Source organism: Pinus tabuliformis, chromosome Q, assembly GCF_031772625.1.
Source record: "Pinus tabuliformis cultivar Carrire ecotype Pingquan chromosome Q, CPIR1, whole genome shotgun sequence".
NCBI classification, from domain to species: domain Eukaryota; kingdom Viridiplantae; phylum Streptophyta; class Pinopsida; order Pinales; family Pinaceae; genus Pinus; species Pinus tabuliformis.
The window spans coordinates 819,873,969-819,895,405 of NC_142296.1; the positions used below are offsets into that span (position 1 = coordinate 819,873,969).

At 37.5% G+C, this 21,437-nt stretch overlaps 1 pseudogene; it reads right to left on the bottom strand.

Annotated features, from left to right (window-relative positions):
• Positions 1-1,339: 1,339 nt before the first annotated feature.
• LOC149222160 (protein DWD HYPERSENSITIVE TO UV-B 1 pseudogene) lies at positions 1,340-2,104 on the bottom strand (annotated as a pseudogene).
• Between the last annotated feature and the right edge of the window lie 19,333 nt (positions 2,105-21,437).

Below are 21,437 nucleotides of genomic sequence, written 5' to 3' on the forward strand. Positions count from 1 at the left end.
ATGGCTAACTCTTTTAAAAAACACATGAAAAATAAGATGGTTGGACAAATATCAAATTAGTCTTCATTGGGCTTATGGAGTCATTCACTTCTGCAGTAAACTATTGATCACTTAATCATAGAAGCCAAGGCATATAACGTTTAACACTCAAAACATTTCTCCAAAAAAACTCAACTCATAAATAAGCACAGGAAGTCTGAGCACTAGGTGAATTCAGAGTGATTGCATATTTAGTGAGTTGTAAAATACATAAAAAATAATGACAAAACCACACATGTTCTGAGCCATAAACATATAATGAATCTTGGGAAGAAAAAGTAACTCTTGTATTACTGTCAAAGTCTTCTTACACAAGCTGATAAAAACTCTGTTTTTTTATAAAATCTCCAACCCTGTTTACATCAGAGTTTCTCCTATATATAGGAAAACCAAAACTCAAACTACCTTGAGTCTCCTCAACAAGCATGAGGGGAGAGCTCGATGATCTACCATTAATTAACCTTATCTATTTCTAAACAAACTTCATAAATACAAAAGGTATTGTGCTGTAAATACATAGAGTCCTAATCATATTGACATTCTAACTCTATCTCCTCGTATGCATGATGCTTTGTGAATGCTGCCACATGTCCTCTTTCTGTTTCGGTTGAGGTATCTTGAAGGAGAACACACTGAATGAGCTGGCCTTGGATTCCAGTCACGTAGATGGCTTCATTAATTAACCAAGGGAGGTGCTCTGTTTTCACGGCCTCTGTCTCCCATCACTCTTCATCACTTTAAAAACATGTCCTCTGCTCTTTAATTCTTCCCAAACAACGCATATCACCACACCTTTCAAATGAGCTGGAAGCCTTATGAGCTGAACAGGTGTACAAACCGGATCACCGAAGACTAAAACCAAAACCCTAATAATTCGGTCATAAAGTACCTTTAACGAGACTTTAGCTCGAAACAAAACATTTCACCTTTTTGCAATGCACATCTGTCATCTTCTGAACAGCTAGGATAGTTTTGAATAGTCACCTTTATGCTCTTGAAACATTTCATTCAAAATTAGCTGACCTCAGCATCAATTTCATTTTTTCTCATAAAACAGTCATCTACAGCAGTTTCGTAGCGCGCTACGAAACTGCTGTGTGACTTAAAAAACACAGTCTTCCTCTAAGCTGCTCACAAAATTGAATAGCTGCTGTTTGCTAGGCTTCACGGTTCACCATTTGAACCAGCCTATAAATAACCAACTGCTCATATTCATCCTTGAAGACCGACAACACCGTAAGCAAGTCTGCCACCAGCATTTCCTGTGCTCTTACTCAATTCATGGCCACCTTTGCCAAGATCATGTCTGAGCACAGCATATACGAACAACTTTTTTCTCACAACTCCCACTAATAATGTAATCCCTCCCATTCATATAATATGACCGAGTACAGTTCTGAACACTTCCTGTAGGAGTAATGTCAAATTTCATATGTAGCCTTCCATCCACAGCTAAGTGTTGCTTGACCTCATTATCCACAGTGGAGGAAAGGATATAATGATCATCACGAGAAAAGCACACCATCACATTCCCTCTTAAGCTGGTCGTTGTATACAAAGGATGTGTAGGCTTTTGTCGTAAGTCCCAAGTTTTGATTTCCTGATCAAAAGATGAAGTCGCAAACAAGTATGGGGAATGATGAGCAAACTTTACCACATTTATATGTTCACGGTGGGGATCTTCGAAAACTTGTAACCGTTTTCTACTGCACACATCATACAGAGCAACATGTTTTGAATATCCACTAGCAAGGAAATAATTATCTGTTTCATTAATATGGACAGATGTTAATTTCTCAAACTCTTCATATGTGTAAGTGGCAGGGTTTCTACTGCTGCTGCCTGCACCATATCTGGAAGGAAGAACAGTTGAGCGCATTCGGTTCACATCATACAGTTGTAATGTGCCATTGTCAGAGCTAGCAATAAGCTTGCAAGGGTCCTTGTTGAACCAACAGAGACCAAGAATACTATGATTTGCTCCAACTGACTGAACATGTCCGACAATTTTACCACTTTCATGGTTGATCACAACCACTTCCCCATCCAAAGTCCCGAAGACCATCAAACTAGCATCAGATGGATGATACTCAAATTGTCTGGGCCGAAACTTCTTGTTTGTCCTTAAGCATGTTGTACCAAACAATGAAAAAGTCGTCCTCCAATGTTGTCGACGCGCACAACCACAGCATAAAACTTGTATATAAGCACACCATTTCCCTTTCCACTCATATGATGCTTGTAATCTAACTCCAGATTGTCGACGAAAGTATCAGAAAACGAATCGGTGCTATAAAGGATGGAGTCCAGCTTTGAGGTCTCGTTGCTCCAGCACGTTTTAGGTCTTCCTTCTTTTGTTTTTATTCAATGCGCACTCATCTTTTAACGACACCAGTTAACATAATTCCAGCCCTTGCGCCACATCTCTATCCCGGTGTCACTAATCATGGCGGCCTTGTGGCAATCAAATCTTTATAAAAACCACTTGACACTTGGCATTTAATCACTGCATTCCATAAGAGAAAATTCTAATGTTGATATTGTCAAACAGTTTATGCGCATTCTCCATGCTAGTTCACGGACATGGCAATATAGAGCATCCATTCGTGCCTCATGATCAAATGCGCAGCCTTCCAAGAGGCCACGAATTCTGTGGTTCTGAATATTAAGATAATGCCAAATTGGATTTAACTCAGGCTCCAACTCCAATAAAAGCATGATGGTGTTCTCAAGCTAAGTGGACAAGATACATCAGATGCAACAGGCCGGGTATTTACTAATTTCATCCATTGCAGAGACCAGCATTTCACCAAAGGATAGAGGCAAAGAAGAAATAGCAAACACTGACCCACTGCGTTCAAGAATAGATACTGGCACCCAATATTCATTATTGACAATATCTGATGTAATCATTTTCATCCAAGAGCAGAGCCTCAATATGAACACCTCCATAACTTCGGTTCGTAATGCAAACAATGTTTGTACTGCATTCAAGGGTGCGCAGTCCTTCCCTTAGTTTCACAAACAGATATAATGTCTTGTACCATTCCAGCAACTTCCTCCAAGGAATGATTTGAATCCTTTACGTTACCAAGGCCGTCTTCAAAGGAGTTTTGTCTAGCAGTCTCTTCATGTTTCACTGAACCAGGAGCGCCATTTGTTGAACCTACCTTAGCAAACTTCCCATTGAATATCGAAAGAGCTAATCTCCAAAATGTTGGTACATGGTGCACAATGACAGATGTAAGCCTACGAATGAGTCTTCCTCTGAAAGCATCTGCTTCTTCACCAGTCACTTCTTTAATATGAGACTCCTCTCTTATATCATTATCACCCAACAGAAGGGAATAATCTATTGAAGACTGCACAAACTCTTATTTGATTTACCCAGAAGATTGGCCACTAACAATTACAAAAGCTTCACGCTGGCTTGTCATTTGGGTGTAAGGTACAGGAGTAGTCGAGGAGAATATACTACTTGCCACATGCCATGCTGTGTCCAGAGCCCATTCTAATAGCTTATGCATTACCACTGCATTCCCTTTGCATCACTCTGCTCATCATCTAAATTTAGTATATGAACCTTCTACTGAAAACCCGAGCAAATCCCCAATTTCGTAGCGTGCTACGGAATCACTTGAAGCATGTTGCGCTGCAAAACTGTTAAAGGAGGACTCATGCGCTGCAAAAACACCCTGTCCTTAAGCTATGCTAAAAAAATTTGGCAACAGAATTTTCAGTGATAACAGGTTGAAAGAGAGGTTGATTTATTTCCTTGGAATATACATACACACATGTAAGAATGTATGTATGTATGTATGTATACATGCATGTATGTATGCATTCCATTAGAAATAGAGAAAGAGGTGTGTGTATATGTGTATGTGTGAATTGGATTTATCTTCATTGGTTGGAAGGAATGATTGTTTTACTCCCCACCTAGGTTCAATTCTTACATGTGGCATGATGAGCTCATAATGATTAACCATTGATGTAATGGTTTCAATATGTTTTTTTGAATGGCCTTGAGCCCTAAATAATATCCTACCCTTGCTTATGATATAAAGGTGGGGTGATTTATTACATGGAAAAAAGAAAAATAAATATGTGTGTATGTGTGTCAATTAGGCTTAGCTAGGATGATTGAGAGATGTTGATATTCACCCCACCCAAGTTAAATTCTTGCATGTATCATGTTGAGCTCATAACGAGTGTTTCTTGTAATGGATTTGAACCTTGTTGTCTAAGCAATCTCTCAATGACCAAAACATGCATATTCCTCTAGTTGGGGTGAATAAAAACATTTCTCCCAAACCGCTGAGCTAAACTCAATAACAATACTTGAAGCCATTTCAACAAGGCTCATCATGTCACTTTTGGGAATTGAACCTAGATGGATATATTTCGTCCCAACCACTTTAGATAATCCAAATTGATGAGAGAGAGAGAGAGAGAGAGAGAGAGAGAGAGAGAGAGAGAGAGAGAGAGAGAGAGAGAGATGGTTGGGGATGATAACAATCATTCCACCCAACCACTCGAGATAAACCCAATTGATGATATCTCTATGTGTGTGTGTGTGTGTGTGTAGAGAGTGAGAGAGATTATGGTGGAATTGAATAATAGGGCCAAGCTACATTTTCTTTAAAACTAATTTGTTTAAAGTTAAATTTATTGTGTTTTATCTAATCTACATAAATTATATGACCATAAGTTCATGTAGCAAATGATGTGTGCACCTTTGGAAAAAAAATGATGATGATTTGAAGGTTTCACTTGCGTGATTTATGGGTGATATTTTTACCTCAAAAACTTCTTTAAACAGTAAACATGGAACATTAAAGACTATTTTGGAAAAGGATATTCTCTTTTAGGTGGTTATTTAGTTAGATTTGTGGGGTTTTTTTCTTGGGAAGTTGGAATATCCACCTTGGAGGTACATATACCCACAATTTGGAGGACTTATGGTTTTATTTGCAGGTTCGGTGGAGGAGCCCCACTTTGGTGAGCTTTCTAGGGTTTAGTGTGCTCCTTTGAAAACCCCTCACCTATCTTGGAAGGGAAATTGGGATTACATATGCATGAATTATGGAGAAATAAATATTCAAGGGCCTTTGGAGGCTCGATGCTACCACTATGAAGGGCCTTAGGAGGCTCAATGTTGTGGCAAAGCCCAACAAATTCCCCTCATTCGTGGATATGGTATATTTTTTAGGGCTTGTGGCCTTTGGTATTTGTATATGTGGTAAGAATGTCCCTCATTTTAAGTAATTTATATTAATTAATGGAAGAAGAAAGCCCTTTCCCCTCCCTAGCCTATATTAGGAGCTTTTAGCCTAGGAAATTATATTTTAATATAAAGGAATATGAGCACCTCCTCTATAACTAAATGGGAACTTTCTCTCATTTTCTTGTGGTTGAATTTGGGGAGAAGTCCCTTAGAAGTTTTGAAATTTCTATGATTTTACCTTATTATAATTGGTTATCAACGTATGAGTTTAGATACCTTTTAGAGAGGCCTTGTTGGTGTAGATTTCACTCTTTTTGGGGATGAATATTAGTGAGGCTTGGGTGAATTCATGATAATCTAAGTGGAATTGTGTTTTGTTAGTAATGTTTATAATGGAAATTAAGGATTAAGCAAGTGGGATTGGTATATTTTTTTCATTACCCCTCTTAACAAACCCTTTTTCCATATCTTTGAGGAAGGAGTAGGCAATCTCCTTACCTTATCTCATCCTTGAAGATTGAAAAGTCTAATGATAGTGAGTGGACTTATTCTAGCCTAATGAACCTAAATCTACTAAAATCCTCTTCAATGCATTGATCCTTGACCCCTTATGCCTCCAAAATATATTATCGATCTAAGGCACTAATATTCTATCCTCCCATCACTCTATTTTCTTTCAAAATACTATATAGCATTTTTCTCACAGTTGCTATTAAGAATTGCCTTATAATGTTTTTATTGGGTGTGTCTGGGGATCTTCCCTTTCAAATCAAAACTTAAGATTACCTTTAAAGCCTTAAGACCATAGTAATCCTATCTTAAGGAGAACCCCATTAAGTTGGAGGAGAGTTGACTAGAAGTAAGGACAGGCTTGTTGACATGATAGTGGCCTCCCTCTTTAATTACATAGGGTCTCTCATTTGAGATTTTGGAATTTGTCTCTAGAAGTGTGAGATTTTATCTAACATTTTGGTACTATTATCAAGGAATAAATTCCATATTGGGTGTGGAACCTGATTATCTTCTATATTCAAAGGTATCACCACATAGGACCCCAGTTCGAAATGGGGGCGGCAACGCCGCCTGTAAAATATTCGCTGCAGGGTTGGGAGCCCCCCCCTGGCAGGGGGTTTCGGGGGCAGCGCCCCCGAAGCTAAAAACAACTGTAAAATTTCCTTGTAAAAGTATAGTAATTTCTAGTCAATCTGGGCCGTTCGTTAGGCGAATGATCTGACGGTAGAACTTATGTTTAGTTTAGGGTTTTTTGCCCTAGAAGGCAACCCCTCTCTTTGTATGAGGGTATTGTATTTGAGGCTGTGAGATAGATGTGTATTTTGTGAGCGAGAAATAGCGAGGTGAGACTGTGAGAGAAAACAGAGGATATTACAGCGGATTTGCTGTAGGTTGTGTCTCTTCATTTTGCTGGATAATAGAAAGGAAGGACTGACTGTTCGGGGTGGACGTAACCCAAACTGGGTGAACCACGTATATCTGTGTCTCTCTTGTTTTGCGCGCTTTCTGTGTTTATATTTCTGCAATATTTTATGTGTTCCATTGCTCCGTAATATATAATTTTCTAACAACTGGTATGAGAGCCGAAGGTCTATTTGGCTGATAAACTCGCAGGAAAGAAGGGTTCCTGGTTCGAGTGGGAGCAATGGCGGAAGATGGTAAGTTTAGGGTCGAGAAATTTAATGGCAAAAACTTCTCGCTGTGGAAGATGCAGATGGAAGATTATCTGTATCAGAAAGATCTATACCTACCATTGGGCGGAAAAACAAAGATGCCAACAGGTATGAAAGACGAAGAATGGAACCTTCTCGATAGAAAGGCACTCGGAACAATACGGTTGTGCCTTACTGCGTCAGTCGCCTTCAACATTTCGAAGGAAACCACGACAGAGGGTTTGATGCAGACGTTGTCGAAACTATATGAAAAACCCTCGGCCTCAAACAAGGTATTTCTTATGAAACGGTTATTCAATATGAATATGTCGGAAGGTGGATCTGTTGCAAACCATTTAAATGATTTTAATACAGTTACAAGTCAGTTAAGTTCTGTAGGGGTAAACTTTGATGATGAAGTTAGAGCTCTGTTATTCTTGTGCTCATTACCAGAAAGTTGGAATGGTTTGGTAATGGCCATTAGTAACTCCGTTTCTGGATCTAGTACTTTAAAGTTTGATGATGTTGTCGGTGCTATCCTTAGCGAGGAAATGCGACGAAAAAGCTCCAGTGAGACATCGGGAATTGCTTTGAGTGCAGAGTCTAAAGGAAGAAAAATGGAAAGAGGAAAGAGCTCAGGATATCGCAGTAAATCAAGGAAAGGCAGATCCAAGTCCAGATCGGGGATAGTGTGCTAGAAATGTGGAAAGAAAGGACACCTAAAGAAAGACTGTAGATCTCGGAAGGGAAAAGAAGGAGATGCACAACAAGGAAACAATCATGAAGCAAATGTGACAGGTGAGGTGTTACAAGATGCTTTAATTCTTTCTTTCGAAAATATTACTGATTCCTGGGTGGTAGATTCAGGGGGTTCATTCCATGCCATACCTGATAAGAAATACTTTCATGACTATGTTCAAGGAGATTTTGGACAAGTTCGTCTGGGTGATGATAAACCCTGTAAAATCATTGGAATGGGTAAGGTTCTTGTAAAATAGCAGAATGGAAACCAATGGCTATTAAAGGAGGTAAGGCATGTTCCAGATCTAAAGAAAAATATGATTTCAACAGGGCAGTTAGGTGGTGAAGGTTGTGTGACAACTTTCACAGATAAAGCTTGGAAGGTCACTAAAGGAGCCTTGGTAATAGCAAAAGGCGAAAAGGTTGGTACATTGTATTTATGCAATGGTATTTCTAACTCTGTTAATGCTTTAACTTCCATAGGAGCAGATGCAACATTATGGCATCATAGGCTCGGACACATGAGTGAAAAGGGGATGAAGATTCTTCACTCAAGGAATTTGTTGCCAGGTTTGAAGAATGTTGATTTGGACTTTTGTGAGAACTGCATTTATGGAAAACAGAAGAGAGTCAGATTTCTCAGAGTTGGGAAAGAAAAGAAGAACGAAAAATTAGAGCTTGTGCATACAGACGTATGGGGACCTGCTCAGGTATCATCTCTTGGTGGCTCTCGTTATTATGTTACTTTTATTGATGATGCAACTATAAAAACTTGGATTTATTGTATTAAGAATAAATCTGATGTATTTGATACTTTCAAGAAATGGAAAGCTTTGGTTGAGATTGAGATAGGAAAGAAATTGAAGTGTCTTAGATCAGACAATGGAGGTGAATATTGCAGCAAAGAGTTTGATAGGTACTGTTCAGAGCATGGAATTCACAGAGAGAAGACAGTTCCAAGAACACCACAAGAAAATGGTGTGTCAGAAAGGATGAACAGAACAATCATGGAGCGTGCAAGGTGCATGAGATTGCATGCAGGATTGCCTTTACAGTTTTGGGCAGATGCTGTAGATACTGTTGTTTATCTAATAAATAGAGGGCCTTCAAGTTCCTTGGATGGTGGTGTTCCAGAGGAAGCATGGACAGGTAAAAAGGTAAACTACTCTATTTTAAAGCCTTTTGGTTGTGAGGCCTTTGTTCATATTGATAAAGAAAATAGAACAAAGCTTGAGGCAAAGTCAAAGAAATGTACCTTTATTGGATATGGTGTTAATGATTTTGGTTATCGCTTATATGATTACGAAAATCACAAAATCATTAGGAGCAGAGATGTAATATTCAATGAAAAGGTCTTGTATAAGAATCAGTTGCAGGAAAAGAAACAGGACAAGGAAAACAAGGAATACGCAGTTCTTGATGAAATCACTGAAAAAGTAAAGGTGCCTGAAAATAATAATAATCAACAACCACAACAACAACAACCACCACAACAGCAACAGGCACCCCAAACACCTGAAAGTGGTGTTAGAAGATCTACCAGGATAGGTAGACCCCCTGAACGATACTCTCCTTCATTATATTATTTATTGTTGACTGATTCCGGTGAACCCGAATGTTATGAAGAAGCAATACAGGTTGAAAGCAGGAAGAAGTGGGAGGTAGCCATGGAAGAAGAGATGGACTCCTTAATGCATAACCAGACTTGGGATTTAGTCAGGTTGCCTGTAGGAAAAACTACATTGAAGAATAAATGGGTTTACAGGCTGAAGGAAGAAGATGGAGGAAAACAGAGGTATAAAGCTAGACTTGTGGTGAAGGGGTTTGCACAGAAGAAAGGTATTGATTTTGATGAAATATTTTCTCCTGTTGTTAGAATGACTTCAATTAGAACTATTTTAAGTCTTGTAGCAGCTGAAGATTTGCATCTTGAGCAGTTAGATATAAAGACAACCTTTCTCCATGGGGATTTGGAGGAAGAGATATATATGCAGCAGCCACAAGGATATGAGGTGAAAGGGAAGGAGAAACTAGTGTGCAGGTTGAAGAAGAGCTTGTATGGCTTAAAACAGGCTCCAAGGCAATGGTATCTAAAATTTGACAAGTTTATGTCTAAACAAGGTTATACTAGATGTCACTCTGATCATTGTGTTTATTTGAAAAAGCAAAATGATGGCAGCTATATTATATTGTTACTGTATGTAGATGACATGCTTGTTGCAGGATCTAACATGCAGGAAATAAATGTGCTCAAAAGAAAATTGGCAAATTCATTTGCAATGAAGGATTTGGGAGTTGCGAAACAAATCCTTGGTATGAGAATAACTAGAGACAGGAAAAATCGTAAATTAACATTGTCTCAGAATGAGTACATACAAAAGGTGTTGAAAAGATTTAACATGCACAATGCAAAACCAGTTAGTACACCTTTTGCTAGCCATTTCAAACTTAGCAAGGAAATGTGCCCAAAGACCCAAGAAGACATGGATTATATGTCTAAAGTTCCATATGCATCAGCAGTTGGAAGCTTAATGTATGCAATGGTCTGCACAAGGCCTGATATTGCACATGCAGTGGGAGTTGTAAGCAGGTACATGAACAATCCAGGAAAGGAACATTGGATGGCAGTGAAATGGATTCTCAGATATTTGAAAGGTACCACAAATCAAGCATTATGCTTTGGTGGTTCAAACATCTCCCTACAAGGATATGTTGATGCAGATATGGCAGGTGACAGAGATAACAGGAGGAGCACTACAGGATATGTATTTACTGTTGGAGGAACAGCTGTCAGTTGGGTTTCAAAAATCCAAAGTGTTGTTGCACTTTCAACAACAGAAGCAGAGTATGTTGCTGCTACAGAGGCTAGTAAAGAAATGATTTGGTTACAAAGGTTTATGGGTGAATTGGGTAAGGAGCATGATATGGGCACGTTATACATTGATAGCCAAAGTGCCATTCATCTTGCAAAGAACTCAACATTTCATTCCAGGACTAAACACATATAGCTCAAGTACCATTTCATACGATCAGTGTTGGAAGATGGAGAGTTGAAGCTGGAAAAGATACAAACTAGCCAGAATCCTGCAGATATGCTAACAAAAGTTGTAACCAGGGAGAAACTGAGAATATGCTCAGTTTCAGTTGGTCTTCAAGGATGACGATGAAGATGAGAAACAGCCAGGTCCAAAGAGGAGTCATTGTCCAGCAAATGGAGCAGCAGTGGAGTTGCTATAATCAGTCTCCAAGTGGGAGATTGTTGGGTGTGGAGCCTGATTATCTTCTATATTCAAAGGTATCGCCACATAGGACCCCAGTTCGAAATGGGGGCGGCAACGCCGCCCGTAAAATATTCGCTGCAGGGTTGGGAGCCCCCCCCTGGCGGGGGGTTTCGGGGGCAGCGCCCCCGAAGCTAAAAACAGCTGTAAAATTTCCTTGTAAAAGTATAGTAATTTCTAGTCAATCTGGGCCGTTCATTAGGCGAATGATCTGACGATAGAACTTATGTTTAGTTTAGGGTTTTTTTCCCTAGAAGGCAACCCCTCTCTTTGTATGAGGGTATTGTATTTGAGGCTGTGAGATAGATGTGTATTCTGTGAGCGAGAAATAGCAAGGTGAGACTGTGAGAGAAAACAGAGGATATTACAGCGGATTTGCTGTAGGTTGTGTCTCTTCATTTTGCTGGATAATAGAAAGGAAGGACTGGCTGTTCGGGGTGGACGTAGCCCAAACTGGGTGAACCACGTATATTTGTGTCTCTCTTGTTTTGTGCGCTTTCTGTGTTTATATTTCTGCAATATTTTATGTGTTCCATTGCTCCGTAATATATAATTTTCTAACATGCCATTGCCTCGAAGATGACATTGAATGAAGTTTATTCTCAATGAACTTTCCATCCAGGGTCACTACATTGGAAGAACAAATACCTTCTTCTTTGAATATTTTGAAGACTTGATGAATGTAAGGTGGGACAAGCATAATTGTGAAGGGATTGATAGATCACCTCGGTTATTCCATTGTGAAAAAGGTATGAAATCACATTTATCATCAAATTTGAATTTTCATGGTATAGGTGAAAAATAGCTCCTTGCGATTTTCATGTAGTGTTTCCTACACTAGATATTAAGAATATCCCAGGATACCCAAACAAGCCTTCCCAAAAATTTGATGATAAGTTTTCAAAATTTGATTAGTTATTGTCACATATATTGGCATTAATAAAGCATATTTCAAAATTGAGGAAAGGAATGAAGTTTCCATGATGATATTGCTTATTCTTTTACTATGATAGAGAATAATGGTTGGCTCAAGCACTATTGTAAACCAAAGAGCATACCTAGTCTCAAATCTCTCGTTGAAATATCTCTCAATCATTATAACCCAAGATTGTATAAAGATATCTATACACATTAGCACTTGTTGGAAACCCTATAGTAGGAAGGTATCCTCACCATTTTACAGGGTAATGAAGGCATTATTTTAGATGAAAAAGAAGCATTGGTGGAAGAAATTCCTCATGACATACTTTAAGAGTATAATAGCCCAAATCATAAATATCTTATTGTTGTAATAAAAGAAACTCCTAGGCCATAATTTGAGAATGCTAGCATTACTAGTTACACAGAAGATAACATGGGTATTGGAGGTACAAAATGTAATAGCCTTGGTTGAAAATTCATGTAAAAATATATAAGACCATGGTCATGGGACAGGTATTCCAAGTTGAATCATGGGAAAAAACATTCTAGTGGGTGTTCATTTTGGTTATTATGGCTAAAGGAAATTAGAAAAGGCAATGGAAAAGGATTCAGAAAGGCATGAGGCATTTATTGACATTTATTTATGAAAATAATAGAAATAGGATAAAAGGAAGGTGAAAGGTCACAAGTTGTATGTAAGGAGGAAAATTAAGGAAAATAATGGAAAATTAAGAAAATAGAGACCACATTAATAAAAAGGCTTATGAGGATTAGTGGCCAGGCTTGGTCAATGTGACTTTTATCAGTTCAATTTTGGAGTTATCACGTTATTCCCTCTATCAGACTCTTGGACACTTATATTTTCTTAGAGAACTCTAGGAGGAGTGTATCATACTTTGAAATTGGAGCAAGAAGGAAAAGGAAGAGTAGGAAAGCACAAGAGGAAATCGGGATCAATAGCTACAACGGGTTTTTCGTGTAGGTATGGAGTTGCATGTATGTTTTCCTCACTAGTTTTTGCATGCATGGCATATGCATGTGGTTTATTGGACACGATCTATCATTGGCATGGATGATTTCTTGGATTGACAGAGGATTTTCCTAGCTTTTCCATTTCCTAGATAGCCATGGTGTTGTGGGTTCATTTATTTGTTTTATGTTTGGTTCTCATGTTTCCTTTAGCTTGGGTTGAGTTACTAGTTCTTGGAATCCCTAGTTGGACAAATTCTCTAGAAGCCCTGTAACATCTTGGGTTGAGTTACTAGTCCTGGAAGCCTTGGTTGGACAAACACTCTGGAACCCCATGGTGGGTTGAGTTACTATTCTTGGAATCCTTGGTTGGACAAACACTCTGGAAGCCCTTGGTGGGTTGAGTTACTAGTCTTGGAAGCCTTAGATGGACAAACGCTTTGGAAGCCTAGAGACATTTTTGGGTTGAGTTACTAGTCTTGGAAGAATTGGTTGGCACAAACGCTCTGGAGACCTAGAAGGCTTGGGTAGAGACCAATCTGATGATGGTTTTTTGATGCTCAACCATGAGGTGGAATAATTGTTTGATGGGTTGAGGTGGTTTGGTCTCTAAAAGCCCTAGATGGTTTTGATTGATGTGTTTTATGGTATCCCAAATTCATGCTTGGAATATGGCATGAGGGTGACTGGCTAAAGAAAGATTTGGCTCAACCATGTCTACTTTCAGGTGGTTCGTGGAATTATAGAACCTGGTTGGCCTTTCAATCATTAATATGAGGTTATTTCTCCTTTTTATTTCATGAGTATTATACTGGTTTATATGTGGATCATATGGTTGTTTTTCCTTGGTATTTATGTTGCTATTATGTTGGTTATAAACATGTATAATGACAATATCTATGTATGGTTGTCATCATGTTTTTAGTTGTAAATGAATGACCAATGTATCTATGGCCTAATGGATGAAACTGCGGCTAATTTGTTGATGCATCAATGCTTCTTAGTGATTCTCAGATGAGTATGAGAAATCTATACTTAGATATTTTGTTTACACCTGTAGATTACATATTTTTGATATGTTTGACGAAATGCCTGGCATGGCTGGTAGGGGTTTAGTCAAGCCCTTATTCATGTAATTGTATTTTTATCATCATTCCATTATTATCTTTTTGCTCTGAAGGTGTCATTTAGTTATGGGTAGTGACCTAGGCTCTGGGACTGAAAAAGTGGTTCAAATATTGGGGATGTTAGCACAACATTGAGTAGAATAGTCCATGGACGTTGTCATACCATGTTGTGGGAGCATCCAAAGCCTTTTGGACGCATGAATTCCCATATCAAGGGAGCGATTGGCAGTTTAATGGCCTAAAACTTCAGGTGGTCTCAGGGGTTGGTTACGTGCGTGGTTGGGATGGCTCATAGGAGTTCTATTTCTGATGTGGAAGGTATGTATGGTGTGTTTATGTCGATTCCACTTCCTTAACTAACACATAGGGAGTCGAATCATATCATAATAACTTCGCATCACATGTTTACCCTGGTTGGTCGGTTACTTGGGTAAATGTGGGAGGAGGGTGTTACAGAGTGACGTTGGGCCTCCAAAATGTCTTCAAAATGACATCCAATTTCACCTTTATCGCCACCATTCACTCACATGTTGCAACTCCATAACCATATAACCTTTCATTAGCCACCATTTTCATAAATATATGGGTTAGGATCCTTATTTATCAAAGTTATGTATTTTATTTGTTTAAAGTGAATTTATGATTAAAAACTAGGAAATTAACATGGTTTCATGTGTCTATATATGTGGCTTGAGTTTCATGACATGTGTAGGTCATTTGGAAGCTTCCAAGGCACCCTTATGTGGCCTCCAATGCTCAAATTCGAATTCCCTTCAAAGGAGATTTGGATAAAGGTCAAAGAAGGAAATGTGTCCTATTTGGATTGTAACTCTATGAGGTATCTCATCATTTCTTATTTGGTTTAGCACTCTATGAGACACTTAGGGGATATGTGTCTCACTATGAGCTATTTGGTTGTAACTATATGAGATTTTAGTGAATCTTCATTAAATAGGGTAGCTTCTTATGTTTTTGTATAAACAGGAGAGCCTTCTCCTTTGAAAGGCATGTGTAAAGTTGGAGAAATGCTCATGTTTTTAATAGAGAATTTGGAGCTTATACTTGGAGATTTTAAGATTTATTTTTTCTTGCATATGGAGCTTCTTCACTTTCCATCCTCATACACCATTGGAATGGCCATCTAATGATTGTGAGATTTAATTGCTTTTATAGATTAAAGTTCATTTCTTTCTTAGTATTAGTTTTAGAATGACTATGTAATCTTTGCTTTTCTAAAAACATTTCAATAGGGAAGATTTATGTATTTTCTAATTGGATTAAGTTTGAGGCAAGGGATCATAGTTATTTAGTTTCCTTTCATGTTCTATTATTTAATTTCTTAGATCAAACTATCAATTCATTGTATAATTGAATAAAGGATCAGACCAATAAGGTGACTTCAAATTGGGTGATTGAATGTTCAACCTATGCAATCATTAAGCTTTACTTTTTCATTCTTTTATATTTGCTTTTAAGATCCTAATTTAATTTCATTAACTGATATTCCTAAAGATCATTCTAAGAAATTGATTTAATCATATTTCAAGATTGAATGGTTGAATATTTGATACATGCAATTACTGCGTTACTTTTTGCACACTTTACTTGTTTTTCTAGGACATTAGAAGTTAAAGTATAAATAGTTGCTTACACATCATCTCAAGAAGGTAGCACTTCATAATTGAATGCTGGAGTAACTAAGCATACATTAGTTGTTTTTTATTTCATAAGTTAGTTGAATTTCATTTTCATTACTTGATTTCATAGATTAGATGAACTGGTTTTCATTATTTTGTAGTTAGATTGATCTAAACTTAAAGGCAATTTCTAGCACATATAGTGCACGCATGCTTCACAAGTTTATGAAACCCCCGGGTTGACAAATTAAATGATAGGCAATCACTTTTCCCCAACAAGTGGTATTAGAGCATGGTTCACCCCTTGGACTAGATGGGCGGTGTGTTGTTCATGCATTCATGTCGGTTGCATATATGTTCCTTATGCTTGTAGTCCATGTGCTTGTTGCATTTGCATGGTGTTGATCATGGTTGTAGTGATGTCGCCATGTGAAGGTTGATGGTGTTGTTGTGGAATGTGTCGTCCTGAGTGTATCGTTGTATATGCATTTGTTATACATGTCAGGGTCTGTATGTTGTTATGCATGCATTGTCATAGTGAAGGTTGTTGTGCATGAGTTCAGGTTTTGCAATCAGGTCATCATGATGTTATTGGTATGCTATGATGTTAATGTGTTGGCTGGGATAGAACAGGAGATGCAGATCATCAAAATGAGGTTGCGGCATTAGACTTTGGGGTAAGAGCATATCATCATACATGTAGTATACGTTTTGCATGCAGGTATGTGCTTCATGGTTGTTGTAAGCATTAGGGTTACTTATATGGTTGTCATTCTATGGTTACATATATGATAAATGCTAGTTGATTAGTGTACTCATATACACATGTGTCAGATAGTCGTGAATGATAGTAACATGTGGTTGGATGCATTGGTGTTGTTGTTTTATGTTAGTTAACCCGATGATCATGTTATATGTCATTGATAAATGTGTTATCTGTTAACTTGTAGTTACCTTGATGATTATGTTATAGGTGGGCATGTTATATGTTAACTTATCATTATTATATGTTAGTTAACTTGATGATTAGGGTTATAGCTGTAATATACTGATGTTATATGTATTATTCTAAATTAGATTGACATATGCAGATGGTTACGGTTATGACATTCAGGTACGAGTCGACTTATTTGTGATATTATGTCATACTAAACTAGATTGACTTTGCATATGTGATTGTTATGCATGAATGATAATTGTTTATGAGTTTATGATTTGAACATGTTAGCTAGTGACTATTATGGATATCATGACTTTATTTGTGTATGAGTTGATATGTTGTGAATTTATATCGTGCTAATCTAAATTGATTTTGTAGACAAGATAGCCTCCCCTGAAATACATTAAGGTATGATTTTTCTTATGTCTTCTATTTGGTGTTTGAATGTTTGACTATGTTGTTTATTTGGTGTTTGAGTGTTTGGTATCTATTATGTCATTTATCTGTTGTTTGAATGTTTGATTACTTGAATGATATGAGTATGTGTCTAAATATTTCTTGCTAAAACGATATTTTTTTAATATGGTTGTACTAATACATATGTTTTGAGCCATTTTATATGTACTTGAGTGTATTATGTATTATGAATGATGAATGTGAGTTGATCGTTGAGTATGACATGGTTGTTAGACTTGGTAAATGTTGATTTCAAACTAATATATATGATGTCTTGATCTTTGGAACATGAGACTGACATGTGTGAGCATTTGTAGGGAAACATGCTTGGTATTAGCTTGAAAAGGTAATAGTTGATGTGTTTACATAACTAACAGTTGGGTGATGAGACAGTGCATAGTAAGACTCAATTGTAGCAAGGAAAATGTAAAATAAAGGAAGTGGGTGAGAATTCATTTGGCTATGTTTGGAAACTGAAATTCCAAATGAATGAGTGCTTTGAATACAGTAAGTCTTCTTAACCTTGAATTTGTCTGACATTATGAGGATATGTATTATATTCATAAATATGTATTTGAGGGGTATAACGGTTGGTTCTAATTATGGGTAGATTTGTCAAAGAATTGGAGTCCCTTGAGAGATGGTGTGGATGTGTTTCAAGTTTCAAGCAACATGCTTGGCACAACAATGTAAGATAACTAGTGTATTTTTATGTTTATTTATGCACTGACAGTTATATGTTTATGGCAATATGATGAAGGGGATTTCATGGCAAAGAGAATTCCATGCAATTCTGAAGAAGGCTCAGGTAGAGCTTTCCTTTGGAAGCACTAGGAACCATGGGGATTGAGTCACAATTTTTGTTGAGAGTCTTGTGATTTCAATACTTTGTGCTTTTTTTGTGCTTGATTTGCATCTTTGTTTATGTCTAGTGTATGGTCATACCACTTTTTTCCCGGTGTCTTATTGTTATTGGTTTTCTTCTTGTTTGTGTTTTCTTGCCTTTTATGTCTTGAGGCTATAGGGAATTGGTTGGGAAAATGGAAAGTTAATGGAGCTCGGGGAGAGATGAATGAAACCTGGTAGGTAATGTAAGATCCAAATGAATATTGGTGCATGAGTAAGGGAAGTTGAAGGTAATAATATGACAATCAATTGGATTGGTTTGGTCCCTTGGTATAAATGGACAATGGAAGTATAGTCATGAGAAAGGTAACAGGAAAGGTGAAGTTAATGGATCTGAGGCATCAGATGCCTTGGCTATGTTGGGAATGATTGTTCTTAATGTTGTGCATGGTGTGCACAGATAAAGGGAGTTATCTTAACCTTGACCTTATGATATCTAGTAATTATGTTATGATCATGATTATGTTGATGTTTATATGCATATACATGTATGTATGTATGTATGTATGTATGTATGTATGTAGGTCATTGTCTAATAGGATCATGATTGTTTTATGCTAATGTTTACATATATGTATGTATGTATCCATGTATCTATGTCACTATCTGACAGGGTTGTCAGGGATCATTCTTGTGGAGGAATGATTGCTTATGCACTTGAATGGTATGGCAAGGTTCCTGGTCTTATGAGGATTCAAGTGGAAGAGTAGTCATGAAAAATATATGAGGTCAGTGTCATGTGGTTATGAGTTGATATTATGTGATTATATTGTGTCTATGTTATGGACAAGCTATACTGAGGGATACATCAATGAAATGAAAGCAGTGTGGTATGCAGGATGTTGGGTTAAGCATGGATGCCAAAGAGATATTGAAAGCAAGGTTGTTTGGTAGAGATAGTGTGGTTTTGGATGTGTGGTTGATCCGGATTTAAACAGGAACACAACAAATTACAGAGATAACCATAAAAACAGAGATGCAGCAGAAATAATACTTCATTTCATTAATGTAAAATACTGAAATATGCTTACAAATAGGAATGGAAATAAACCAGTTAGGGTGATGGTAGCTTATCTCCGAGAAGAGATGTGGCAGCTACATGCCTCTCAATTGCCTTACAATGAGTCTCAAGGTCCTTTTTATTATTGAACAATAAGAAAAAATCCTAAACAACCAAAACCATAACCCAAGGAGATGTAACACCAAGAGTTTATGGGCCCCATCGGGGTGAGTTGTACAGCCAAATTCTCAGGGTCGTGACTTGGTCATATTATCTCCATTTGACATGCATGATAGCCCATTTGAAAGATCTCTCCAAGGATTATGACGGAGAAAATGATTTTGGACAAAACATCGTTGGCAGTATATTTCCAAAAAAATGTTGTTTAGGGCCTCAAAACAGCTCCAGAAGTTTAGGACTCGAAAAACTGCTAAAGATAGAAAACTACGCTACAATTAAGGAAACTGAAAAATTGAAAGAAGAAATGGTGGGGGTGTAAGTGGAATTGGTGGGTAGCCACCAATATCCATCTGGATCATTGGTACTGTTATCGTTCTGTGATTTTGAATATTAGAAAGACAAAAGTCACAAAAGATACATCAAACCACTTATGAGTCTAGGACCTAGCCTTCCTGGACTTAGAGAGGGCTCTCTCTATGTAATTATAATTTAACTTTGTTTTTAGTGCTATAATGTTTTAGGCTAGATATTAAGAATAAAATATTGTTTGTTTGTTTGTTCATTTGGTTGGAGAAAAGGCCATTTTTTAATATTTTCCATTGGGCTATGGAGTCATAGGCTGGGTAGTAGCATCAATCTTACAGAGTGTTTGCAGGGCAAGCTAACTATTCCTACTAGATCTTTAAAGCAGAGTGATAAATGGAATGACAAGAAAATGATATCAGTTAGGATTAAAAATCATTCAAGTATTTTTTAATCATACTTCAGAGGAAAACATATAGAGTGTAAATGAAAATAGCAGTAAGGTGCTCCAACAACATATCTTAAACTATACTTTCTGCTTCACAATAAGAATGATAGATGCATGGATAGATAAATAGAAATACATTAAACATAGAAAGAAAAATATCACCAGGTCAAAATAGATCAAGTATCCTGTAAACTGTCCTTTTTATTGATGCTCCAACTCAAAATTACAATGCTCCAAATAGAAAAATCGTTCCAATGACTAGGGTCCAACCCCTAATACTCCCAATGCATGGAGTATTTAAACAAAAACTACAATGATTTGCCTTGTACACTTGGCAATCTATTATTTATTACAATGAAGGAAAAATTGATTAATGTAGCCAAGGAGTGGCCACGCTGAAACTGGGACAAGTGTCCCTTTTTTTTGGCATGTTGTTGCCTGAAGTATTAATTTGACTAGAGTGGTTCTGCTGACGTGGCTGGTGTTGACTCATGCTTGTATGGTCACTCTAGTCATATTTGTCTCGTTCTTCTTGGTAGTCACATAAGTCACTCCACGCTTCCCCCTCTGGGATCTTGATCTTGGTTAATCTTCGATAAACCTCATCAACATCAGTGTATTTGGAAAACGATGGCTTGACCAAAAGAACATGCTTCAGCTCATGTTTAATGTAAATTTGATATCTGATTGCTTCTAGTAAATCCTTTCCTATTATGCTACCTTTGATGTTGGATAGATTTTCAGCATCTATGGCTATGCCCTGTAATTTCTTGACATAATCCCCTCTGTCCATGAGCTTGTCATTTATAAAAAATAGAGAGGGAAGTCCTTTTTGATGTATAGGCTTCATTCTGTTGAAAAACCTGTTGGCTGTCAGATCTAGGACTTGGCATTTTTCTTAAAGCTGCACATTCAAATTCTTCTTTGTCATCACCTTTTTGACTTGTAGTATGGTCTCTGTCTTATCTGCTACTCCCAATTCCTCCAGCTCATATCTGTTTCTTGCATTCAGAAACTTGATAATTTTGTTTGTTGTTGCTAGCATATCTCCCAACTCTGTATTGGTGGCCGAAATGGCTTCTTTGGCTTTCTCTACTAACTCTTTCTGCTAAAAAATAATTTGGATTCTAGGCCAAATTTCATTCATATGATTTCTTATTTTTGCTAAATGATCTCCTTAACCATCCGTAGAGTATTTCCAATGGAGGATTTTTTTCTGACTTCTGAAGCTTCTCTATCAATGCCATTGCTCTATACATCTCTACCAAGTGATTGTTTTCAACTCTTTTAATATGTTCTTGTGGCACACCAACTTAGGATTCCAGCCTCTTGATTTCTTCATTCTGCATATTCATTCCTTCCATAGATCTTGCCAACTATTCTACATTGCTTCTTGCTCCTGTGGCTGCACCTGTTGGAGTAGTTATGGGTAGGGCTATTATAGGAAGGGTTTCCACTGCTGTGCTAGCCATCTGTGCTGCTTTTTCTTTCTCCTGCACCATCCTTTCCATCTTTGCCTCCATTTGTTTGATTTGGATGGAATGCTCCACTATTAGTTTCATCATGCCAGCCTTTATGCTCTTTGTTTCCTCTATTTCCTT